The following is a 12,212-nucleotide window of genomic DNA, read 5'->3' as shown; positions in this document are numbered from 1 at the left end:
CCCTCCCCAGGCTCTCCGCAGTTGCCTGCAACACTTCGCAGTCCCTTCTTCTTTTCACCTCCTATTCTCTTTATTAAAAGATTTTCAGAGGAGAAGTCATGCAGAAACTAGATGAGACTCATGTTTTAGGTGAACTTCAAACGCAACCTAGTTTTGGTTACCAAGCAGCATATGACAAAAACAATGATGACAGACTATCAGGTCAGGGTTTTTTTACTCCAGTATTTTTGATGGAACAGATGATCAGAAGTGCAAATTAAGGTGTGCAGATAATGTCTGCATAAGATTCACTGGGTCTAATTGATTGTGCTTGCCGAGTGACCACTGACAGTAAAAACAGTCTGTAGGTTTATAGAAGGCGCAGATCTATTTGTAAATACTGTGCTTCATTTTAAAAACATGAATGGATTGAAAAGGAAAAATGGATTGGTGTTTAGGAAGGATTCAAGGGCTTACAGGAACTTAGAAAATACAGGTATTATTAATTTTGGAAGAGATGTATTCATTCTGCAAAAGGAGGAAATGAGTGAGTCTGGAAGGATGGGAGAAAAATCATGTTACTGCTTCAGTCCCCAAAGCCATCTCAGCAGCTTTCTATATGCAAAACCCTCTCACCCCCCCAACTCCCTACCCCAGGCACATTTTTGGAGTGGGAGAAACACCAAAGACTCCAAAACTTACTGAGTCATTGCTGGGCTGGTGGTGCCTGGAGGCCTCTCAGAATGCCCTTCAGCTCTCCCTCAGACCCTCATTCTTGTTCTTTGGGTTTAAGCTGGCCCCTTTCAGCTCCCTATAGGGACAGTGAGAAGTAGGACATTACAGGCAGCAGCCGCATACCTGCATTAAGTACCTGCCTTCAAATAAAGTAAATTTCAGATGCCTATATTAGGCGAGATAAATCCTACTTGCCACCGCTCCTGAGATCATCAGTCCTGCCCCCAAGGCGGGTAGGTAAAGGCAGAACCCTCCATCAGCCTCTTCTTTATCAGAAATCAAAGAGGAAGCTGCATGTTTATGATAGCTGGTAAAGGGGATTGCCTGGCACTCAGGGTAGTAAACTTAAGTAGACTTCTTAAGAGCTGTTTTATGATGTAGTTAGCAGTATCTGACACGGCAGAGCTAAAGGGGCTCCTCTGGAGCAGTTTCCTAGCTCTAAAGCACAAGTACTTTTATTATCCTCCTCCTCTGTATCCCCCCAAATCATTTACTTCTTCTAGAAGACTACCAACCATTTAGAATAAAAGTTATCAGACAATATGAGTACTCTAAATAACAAATATATTTGTTGCATCTTACTGCCTCATAGTACAAGACTTATGCAGGCCCCAACTGCAGTAGGCGTGGTACCAGTGTGGGACAGACAGCAAGTTGTTCAAGCAAGAAACAAGAGTCAGTGAACTGATATGCGCAGACAGGGAAATACCAGGACAGTACTGAACAGCAGGGTAGGCTGTGGTCTCAGCCACAGCAGCTATTTCACCACTCTCAAGATTTTTGTAGGGACTATATTGCTGGATGGTTTGGAGAGAAGGTAATGCTTAATTTTGCAATGTTTACAGAGAGATCCTACCCGGAATGGAGGCAGCTCAGGGAAACCATGAGGTCCCTTGTCATAAATGCAATAGTTGAGCAGTGAAGGCTGCTAGTCTGGGCAGAACTGGGAACTGACCTTCTGGGGGGTAACAGGAGCCTTGAACATCACAATTATGTTTGATGTGATAGACTAAATAGAGTTACTGGAGATAAGCAAAGAGGAGTAATACGGACAGTAACAGGCTAGTGAAAAAGTTCCTAGCCGGAGTATAGGGATAAAATGGCATTTGTCAAGACAGTAACCATCATTTTAGCTGCAGTGTAACTGAGGTGAAAAGAGTTGTTGTGTGGCTGCATCCTCATGTGAAGAGGGGCCTGTAGCTCTCTTAAAACTTGAGTCCACATTGGAGCACTCATCTTTGTTAGTATGCCAGCCAGGAGTCCTGGTGATCTGCAGTGTGCCAGTTGATGCAGGGAAATGCCCAGAACTCATACCCTGCACTGGAAGATGACCAGTTCTGGGCTCCCCAGTGTAAGAGACACATGGAGCTAGTGGAGAGAGTCCAGCGTAGGGCTACGAAGATGATCAGAGGGCTGGAGCATCTGCCCTATGAGGAATGGCTGCGAGAGCTGGGCCTCTTCAGCCTGGGGAAGAGAAGACTGAGGGGGGATCTGATCAATGTGTACAAGTACCTGAAGGGAGGGTGTCAAGGGGACGGGGACAAACTCTTTTCAGTTGCCCCGTGTGACAGGACAAGACGCAATGGGCAGAAATTGAAGCACAGGAAGTTCCTCCTGACCGTGAGGGGGAATTTCTTCCCTGTGAGAGTGACGGAGCCCTGGCACAGGTTGCCCAGAGAGGTTGTGGAGTCTCCTTCTCTGGAGATCTTCAAGGCCCACCTGGATGCAGCCCTGTCTGACATGCTCTAGGTGACCCTACTGAGCAGGGAGGTTGGACTAGATGATCTCCAGAGGTCCCTTCCAACCTTACTGATTCTATGATTCTATGATCTTCTCATCTTGTACTGTAAAAATTAGGCAGCAAAAAACACTAAATATTTTGTTTCTCACAGTGCCCCCTCTACTCCTTTGTCCAACCAAGTTTTTGTCTCCCTGACCTCTCACTAAGCTGAGAACTGACAAAAGCAGCAAGGTAAACGGGCAGGGTTTAACGAATGGTAGCCACACACCGTAGCTCTCTGTAGGTCAAGAAAATAAGCAGTGATGGAATTTAGACTCATTCAATACCAGCACAATGGTGGTTCTACAGCAAAGATTGATTATGTAAAACAAAAATTCAATTTTAATAAATGCAAGCTAATAGACTTCTAAATGAATGTGTATGGAATCATAAGAATAAAACCTGGGGGCTCATAAGAAATACAGCTTTTCAATCCCATAGGAATAGAATCCACTGAGAGCGTCAGGAGCTGATGTCATCTGTGATCCACAGCATTAACTGTGAATTTCCACAGAAGCACTGTGTACTATCACCTGGCACAAATAACATGTAGCAATCACAGGTAGTTCTCTGCTCATCTCAGACACCAAAAAATATGTGCAGTGATTGAACTGAGGTCCAAGATGCACAAGCTGTCCCACTCACTATCCCACGTGGGGAGAACAGGCAATGGGAAACCTCAGGATGTCTCTGCCCAACAGGCTCAGTCATTCATTTGACTCAGAGGGGCAATATCGAATACAGAAACTTAGGAGAGTTAAAATGGAGTAACACGGGCTGTGATCAAAAGTCATAATATTTGTACATTCTACTATGCTGATTTTAAAATTATCTTAATTTCTTATATCCATAAAGACCACCGCAATAAGGTTCCTAGACGGTTTCTCCCAACCATCTGTTTCCACAGCTGACTTCTAAAGATAAAAACACTTGTGGGTTATATAATTCCCCCTTAAATCTCAATAAGATTCTGCTGCAGATAATTCAGCACTGACTTCTCCATAAATTGCAGCACTAGTGGTCTCTGTGATTGTTCTGGGTACAACCTTTTCTATTCATATTAATTGGCACTGGGTTTATTTAAATTCATTACTTTAGGTCTCAGAGCTAACTCATATTTTGTAAACCATTGTACAGCAAAAGCAGCTGAACGTATCAGAGAATTCTACTGCCTAATTAGAAGATCTGCAGATTTTCCTGTTTAAGCAGAGTAAAATCCAATACAATTCAGTTTTACTCTCTCTGACTTATTTTGTAAATTAGAACTATGGCCTTTTCTCATTTTAATTGCTCAGAGGGGAATTAAATCCCTCCCAATATCTTACCAGCTGTTTCCCTAAGAGATCTATCTGAGTATTTATATGGTCTCAGTCATCACAGTCGTTCTTCCAATCTCAAGGTCTATATTCATAGATTTATTTCTGTGAAATCCCTCTCGGACAAGATAGTGCTATTATCTCAACTCTACAAATAAGGAGCTGACAGACAGAAAGATGAAGGGTTCCCAGTTGGGAAAGAAGGGCCAGATCCTCCCGGGATTTTGGCACTGAAATACTCTGCGCCCTGGAGGAACTGGCCTTCCCAGCCAGAGCGGTCTGCAGTGCAGGTGCGTGCTCTGAGCCAGCTGCTGCGGGATCTCTTTGCAGGCAGAAGACAGAAACAGACGCTTCTCTGATGTGAGTCATCTCATCCAGAAGCAGATGTCTACAAATCACGGACACATTTCTCCTCATTGACTATAAAATAAAGGGAGCCTGGGGTAACTTTGGTTATGGATTTCTATGGTGTACTTGTCTGAAGTTAGGAGAGGCAGGTTCCACACGCTGCTCCCAGACTGAGGTCCGCAGTCCTAGTACCATCCCTGAACAACCTGCCTAAGGGAAATGGTCAGATGTCTCTGAGCAAAGGTATCTGGCCATGAATGGAGGCAGGAGATGAGCAGGGAACCATACAAAACAGCCACAAGGAAAAGCTGATAAAAAGGGAGTATCACATATCCTGACTTTCTGGGGCAATCAGAAGCCAAGCACTGGGCCTTTGGGATGGAGCTGATATCAAAGCGATAAACTCACGGCCCAGATCCCACTTCCAATTTCAGGTGGGGCTGCTTCTCTCCAAAACCCTTCCCCTCAAAAATTAGTGAACTGATGCATCTTTTTGTCTTAGTGGTACTTATGTGAAAGCCATTAAGGACATAACTAGGCCTACACAGGAGGCAGTCATGATTTGCTCAGCCCTGCCAAAATCACAGTAGTTCTGCCCATGTGCAGAGGAGGACTAGGGAAATCTAGTAGAAAAAACACAAGGACTCACTCGAGGCACCCAGAGGGATGATAAATGCAATCTCAGCCCAGTGACCAGGATCCTTCATTTTCTGAGCCAAAAAGGCCAGCTCTTGCAAAGAGTGATTCGTTGCCTGGAAAACCAGCTGGGATGACTCACTCAGAGCAAGCAGAGATGCCTTGTTTAAACCAGAGGCCAATGTTTAGATGGGCCAAAGCCAGGTAAGAAGTATTTCATTCTGCATTTATACATTCATTTACAGATTTGGTCCCATGATCATCCAGGGTCATACATGAAATCTAGACATTTGGCAAGGCATCAAATTCAGGTCTCATAATCAATGTCCAGTTTCCTAATGACTGAACAGTCTGTTTTCCTTTTCCAGACTCCAGATTAGCATAGAGTCCGAATATCAGTTGCAGCTCATCTTAATAGAATAGCACTTAGACCAAAATTGATGTCACCTTAAGAGCAAACTCGTTCTGAAACAATATGTTTCTGCCAGATCATGGCATATTCTTGGAAAGCACTGCATATGTTGGGTATCCTAACGAGAGAGCCATCAAAGTCATTGTAACAAATGCTGGCTCCACCACTAGTTCTTCTCAGAAGTACTCCTGTCTGCAGTCTCCCGTTTAAGGGTCCAAGATGTGGCCCAGTAATAAAAAAGTAAGAAAACCAACTTCCCTATATATATCACTCTCAAAAGACTGCAAAGCATTTTACCCAAAGTAAAAAAACAGAATTCAGAACTATCCCAAAAGATCTTGTTCTCCTTCCAACTAATGGGGAAACAGCAGCACATGAGGTGAGCTATTTACCTGAAGCTGTGGAAAAGAAATCAGTAGTAGCCTAGAGGCTGGACTCCAGACTTCAGCTGAATAACTATCAGAATAAAAACACAATATTAGTAAGATAAGACTGCAGTGAGACTGCCAATGATTAAATGAAAATCTAGAATACATAAAGTAGCTCTTGAAAGTCTTCATGGAAAGTTCAAATATTTTAGGATATGCCTACTTTAGGAAGTAGTGCAAACCAGAGGGAAACCTACAGGGACTAGAGACAAATAGGTAGTTTAAGATAACTGATGTTGATGCTGATGTTGACAGCATACTCATTTCTTGAATTCAGACTATCTCTAGTCTTGTCCCATGCCCTGAATGCCCATTTGTGGCTTGGGAGCCGCATGTCCTGGAGCACATCTTCCTTTAGTTTCATCTCAAAGTTCGTATGATCAGAAGTTGTTCCACAACGCAACTGATGCACAGGAGGTTGGGAAGGTTTCTTTCAAAGACACGCGCTTGATCCAAACTGCATTACTAATGCCAATACACTCTTACTGACCATTTTAAGCCTCACTGTACATTATCACTGCAATATTTTTTCTATTGACCTAAAGAAAAACAAAGTTTCTCCCTGTTCCAACTGTTTGTTGGAAGCGTCTCTTGGTTCATAATTCAATCATAGCTGGTTGCTTTGTTTTAAGAGCAAATTAAGATCCGAAAAAGGATCATGCTCTCCCAATGATTAGCGAGCCCAGGAGTCTTTCAATACTACATTCCAAAGACATTTTAAAACATCTTTTTTCAATCTTGTAGAGTATTAATTCTGCATGGCACATATTCCTGCATCAATTTTAACTTTGATCAGGAGGAACCATTCAATGCAGAGATTGGTATTTAAATCCAACGCCCTTATTAGTTCACTCTTGATCATCTTCCAAATGGAATATGTCATCTTCTTTCATATCAAATGTTGTGACGCCAGTGGTGTGGATATGAACTGATGAGAGAAAACACAATGACCTTGATTTGAACAGAGGCACCTTAGGTGACAGACCAATGCTAAAGGGCAGTCATATCTCACGTTGTCATTTCAAAGTGTGTATTCAGTATAACTTTTTAGAAAACAAGATGAAATATTATTCTTTAGCTTCAAAGGATTCTTTTTGAAAAGTTGTGATATTTCAACAAAAGATGACAATGTGCCACCACAGAATAACTTGCGAATGCAAATACTGCTCACTTCATTGTTCCTGGTTTTCTTCAGAAGCTGTACATCTTACTTTTCTCAAAAACGTAGGCTGGAGAACTAATAGAATTTAAAAGAACTTTCTTTCAATATGAAGAGTTGTAAGAGTGTTAGTTCTCCAATTCTTTAAGGAAATCCAATTATAAGTCTCTTTATATTCATGCACCTTACCAAAAGAGGAACTTTTTTCTCCGTTGGTGTCATTTTCTCAGCAGGGACTCTACCGTGACATTGGTGCTGAGTTTCAGTGCCTTTCTCATTAGAAGACAACTACCATCAATTCCCGAGATACTAGGGCGGGACCCAACTACACTGTCCTAGCCAGCAGCACATTATAGAGGGGGTTTAATGTTCAGAAATAAAAGTTCCCCATGGCCAGAAGCTTGAAAGTTTTAAATGTGTACTCTGCTGACAAATACGAGGTCTAAAAGTAATTGCTCTTATATTGTACTGTGTACCTCTGAGAAAAAAACCTTTAACTTCTCCTCAGTTTATTGCAGTATATAGTCACAGCTAATTATTATTATGCTATCTTAAATAGTCTAAAGCATCTTCCAGACTTATAACCAAATAATATAATCATACCAATGACTTCTTATATAATGACTAAAGTTTTACAAGCAACAGTGAATTTGGGGAAGTTTAAGTTACAACAGATCAAGACATTAATAGAAGTATTAATTCAATCTACTATATGTCAGTTTGTTTTGTGTGAAAGACTCTTTCCAACTGACAAGTGATCACAACACTTTCAAATTAATAACCTCCTGTCTCCTCTACTAGTCACGTTTTCCATGATATTTCTGGTAACAACAACCACTTACAGATAGGCCTGCCTGATGTGACATCGTGTATCACTTCTCTTTATTAATAAGGGACTTTTAGTCATTTATGTTTCCAGGAAAGATATCACAGATACAACAAGGCTCCAGTGCCCAGCTTCCCTCTGTGGCCTTGCAAGGGCTGTGAGGCCAGCCAGTGCCAAGGCTCTTCCTCGCCCTGGAGGAACCGAGCCAGCAGGGCCTGACGAATGTCATGGGTGACAGTCAGGGTGGCTGATGACCTGTATGAGTAATTAGGACAAGAAGGGTGAGTCTACATTATCATGTTAGCCCAGATCAGGAGCACGGTTCCCAAGTGAATCTCCCCACAGCCCTGGCTTACCAAGCTTTGGCTCACACCGCAACATGCCGCCAGAGCACATTAGCTGGGTTCATTTTGCAGTGTATGCACCTTATGGGCATGCGTCATATTCTCCGACGTAGTGGGCCTTCATCCACAGTACTGGATGCAGCTGTTTCACTTCACGGATCTGTTTCTGTCAAATCACCCTGCCACTAATGCAGACAGCCAAAGATGATGAACAGGGTTAAATCCTGTGACACGGTCATTAGTCGTCAACTCCACAAGCATTACATTACATTTCCGCTAAACCTCAGAAATGGGGAAAATGTTTCCTCTATGGTTCTTTCATAGAAAGTATCTTGCCAACCTAGAGCAGTTCCATCAGGTGACTTTCATGCCTTTTGCAGATTTACTGAGCCAATATTCTGCTTCAATACATTTACAGAGAAATAGCCATTATGCTGCCATGGTATACTTTAGCCACAGATATTGTGTTATTATTATTTGTGATTTCCTCTTAAATGATTAAAGATATACTCTAAATATCCTCTAAAATCTACAGTTAACAGTATGAAAGTTTAAGGTTTTTGTACCAATATACCGCAGAGACACTGCATGTGGCTGAGGCAGAAGGGAGAACATCACACCTAAAAGATAGCAAGAAAGTAGAAGTGCTCTTCTGCATGAGCTGGAGGCATGGATGGCTTTCGTCCTCTCTTGCTGCCAGCGCCTGGAATCGGCCTGCAGCAGCCATGCCGGGCGGGAGCAGGGAGGGAGAGCCCTGCAGGCAGAGCTTCTGCTGCCTCCGGAGCACAACTCCCCAGCTTCAACTAGAAAATGAACGCTTTATAACAGGGTTTTGCATGTTACATCTCCAAAGCGCCATACAAACAATAGCTAATTATAATCCATATGAAAGGATTATCTCTTTGGCAGCCTGTGGTAAAGCTTTTTAGGTAATTGCTTGGAGGGGGAGAATTAGATGTTTGATATTTTGTTGCTAAATCTTTGCTGCTTTGGGACAGTAGAGATTCATAGGAAGCCCTGTTCATCACTTTCCCATGGAAACAGTTTGAATACAATTGCCAGAACACCCAGTGAGAAACTGGTGACCTCTCTATTGGAAATAGCCCTATTGGCTTCCATAGCATGTGGAAAATAGGAACCTTCTTCACCAGATCTCTGCACACACTTTTCATTACAGACACCCAGTAAATGCAGGGGGCTGGGGCTCTAGCAGTTGGGAACTGGTGTAAGTCCGCGAATGTCAGCTCTGGGTCTGGCCCATTGGTTATAGGCTAGCATAATAACACACTATTCTTAAAAGACAAAATAAATGCTACTAAGTTAGGAAAAGAAACACAAAGGCATCCACTAAAGAATTATCTTTTAAACCTCTTAATTGTACGCATACAGTAACTATAATGGGAAGGGTGAGCACAGAGAAAACGTGTTTTAAATGACACAACAGAAAACTTTCAAGGAATAAGTAGTTAAGTGCTTTGCAAGAACACTATAAGATTTCTGGCAATCCTCATCAAAAGCCCATGGTGTGCTAGCACAAGAAGGCCCATAGTGTGCTAGCAGCGAGTACCAGCTTCGAGAGCAACTCTTTGGGTCCCTGTAGTAAGTAAGAAGCATTTGCGATTGACGGCAGTACTGTAGCTCTGGTGGGTGACGCCTTCAAAGCTGACACAGCCATACTGAAAGCTAAGAAGTTTCACAAATGAACATTAAACATTGAGCAAAAAATTTACATTCCTGTCCTTGTAGGGACAGGCAAGTCTCCGCAGCCACCACTGGCCCTGAGGAGCGACCGGCCCTGTCGCAGATAGGGAGAGGCAAGGTGTCAGGGCTCTTCTTCCTCTGTGCCTTTTTGTGCAAGGACTTGTGGCTGGCGTGGAGGGTCCTGAGCAGGAGCAAGGTCAAGAAGGAGAGGAACTGAGAGCCACACAAACAGCCCAGCTCAGAGGAGCAGGCAAGAAATAGCACTTGCTTGTGGTCATTTCTCAGCCAGCTGCTGCATCAGGTTTTTGCAGTCCCTTTGGCCACACTCAACCAAGCATCCTCCAGTGCAACCCCCTCACCAGCAAGCCTGACAACACACAAAACAGCAGTCCCTGCAGGGCACTAACTTAAAAAGGACTTGAAAACAGGCAGATTAGCTAATGCAACAGGATTAAAGAAAATAATGTAAATGTCCACTTTATACTGGGAGCCAACTGAAGTGGAGCCAACATGTTTAATGGATATTTTCACTTTTGAAGGTGAAAGGTTTTGTTGAAGCAGTTGAGTGAATGGATACAATCCTACAATCAATATTCAGTGCTAGCAGAAACCTCTTGTACTGAAAACACTAGAGGGTTTTCTGTGCCATCTACCTTTACTTAAAAGAATAAGATGTATCCTTGCTTTCAAAGTATTTCATCTGCCTGCTTCTAACTTTTCCGGATTTCTGTTTTAGTGAAAGCAGACACTGGAGAATTTGAGCTACTTTACTGCAAGGCACGATATCTAGCAAAATGCATGCTGCACTCAGAAAGGAGGGCAAGTTGCTGGGACAGGAGTGAGGGCTCCACCTGCCAAGGAAAAGTAATCAGATCTTCATCAGTGTGGTGGGCACCAGCTGAGCATGGTAGGTTATGCACTCCACAGGTTGCACAATTATACTCTGTAAATGTCACAACAGCTGAGGCACATACATTTTGATACAAGAACATAGGAGCTGCTCTTCTCCTTCAGATCAGAGGTCATCTGGCCCTCTGTATCATTCCAGTGACCAGAAGTAGATGTCTGTTAAAAATAGTAAGAAAAGAACAAATCAAATGCATTCCCCAAGAATTTTCCATCCTTGCCGTCCCCTGTCCCCCCGCCAGTTTTTCATATGTCCAACACTATTCATAAGATAGCCCTGCCGTCACACTTTGTGGCAATGTCTGTTACTCCAGCTATTAAAATGTCCATGTAGAGCAGAGGGATTATACAGAAAATTGTTTCAGAAGGAAAATAGCTAAGCGCAGTTCCTATTACATAGCAAAGTAACTGCAAAGGAATCATCACTGTATCACAAAAAAAAAGAATTGTCATAGTAAGAAATGGGTTCATCTGTCCATCCTTCCTGCACATACCTTAGAACACTTTGAATAATAATGACCAAATGCTAAAGAGACTGGGTTTTGACTGATTTTTTAATTGTTCTGTAGCTTTTGCTTACTATAAACATATCTTTTGCTGGAGAAGTCCCATGAACACTTGCTCTGAGCTTGGAATGACTTCGGCTGTTTGGTTCTCATTATCTCAGAGCTACATAACGAGCAGAAGATGTTAGCGGTTGAATATTTTGTATTGCAGACGTACAATACACATTCTCCTGCTTTATTAGATGTTTGATACAGTTTTAAATGATGTGCTGTTCCCTGTGGACGTTGTTGCAAATATAGCTCTCTGGGGTAAGTCTAGAGTATTCCCACTACCTAGGAACAGAATCCTACCTAGGGTCTTTTCAACGAATAGCAGTTTTGCTGTGCTATGGTGTGCATACGGTGGGTTTTGTGGACCTTAACAGGTCAATGGTAGGGTTAATAAGTTAAAAGAAAACACTTCAACATCTAGCCATACACTTGCTTTCTTGGCGATATGGCTGTCTATCAGAAAAAGGGTAGATGAAACACCAGAAGATCTTGTATTTTCTACTTCAAAACAATTTAACTGCTAAATCTCCTTCCAAGTGCATGTCACATAGTCTGTGAGAAAATTGTAACTGCTATGAAGTACCACTCAGATCTATCTAATATAGCAGGAAAAAAAATCTGTGGTAGTAGGAGGTTGGCCACGGTTTGTGAGCACCCATGGGATGAGAAGAGTAGTCGAAGTGTATTTTTAGCATTACCCATTGATTGGCTGCCCTTGCTCACTCTACACTTCCCAGCAAAGTGTAGTCAATCAGCTCTTAAATACTGGAAACACTGAGAACAGCCCTTGCTTTTTCATCCGTGCATGTGAAAGCCAGGAGTGAAGGTGCTCAGACGGCCCCTGGAGCATGAAGCCAGCTTGGGAACAGCTGCATTTGCCAGCTCTGACTCTCCTCCAGCATCTCAGCTCCTCGCTCAGCTCCACGAGGTCTCCAGTCCTTGCTGTCCCCTGCCAGCACTGAAGAAGAGCCACCACGTGTTTGTTCCCTTTCTGCCATGAAACTGCCAGAAGCCCTGTTTCTTTCCAGGGAGAGCAGGGACCAGAGACAAGGATCCTGATCTGAACGCAGCAGGATCCTCACAAA

Source organism: Rhea pennata, chromosome 3 (assembly GCF_028389875.1).
Source record: "Rhea pennata isolate bPtePen1 chromosome 3, bPtePen1.pri, whole genome shotgun sequence".
Taxonomy (NCBI): domain Eukaryota; kingdom Metazoa; phylum Chordata; class Aves; order Rheiformes; family Rheidae; genus Rhea; species Rhea pennata.
This window is presented reverse-complemented; position numbering follows the sequence as displayed.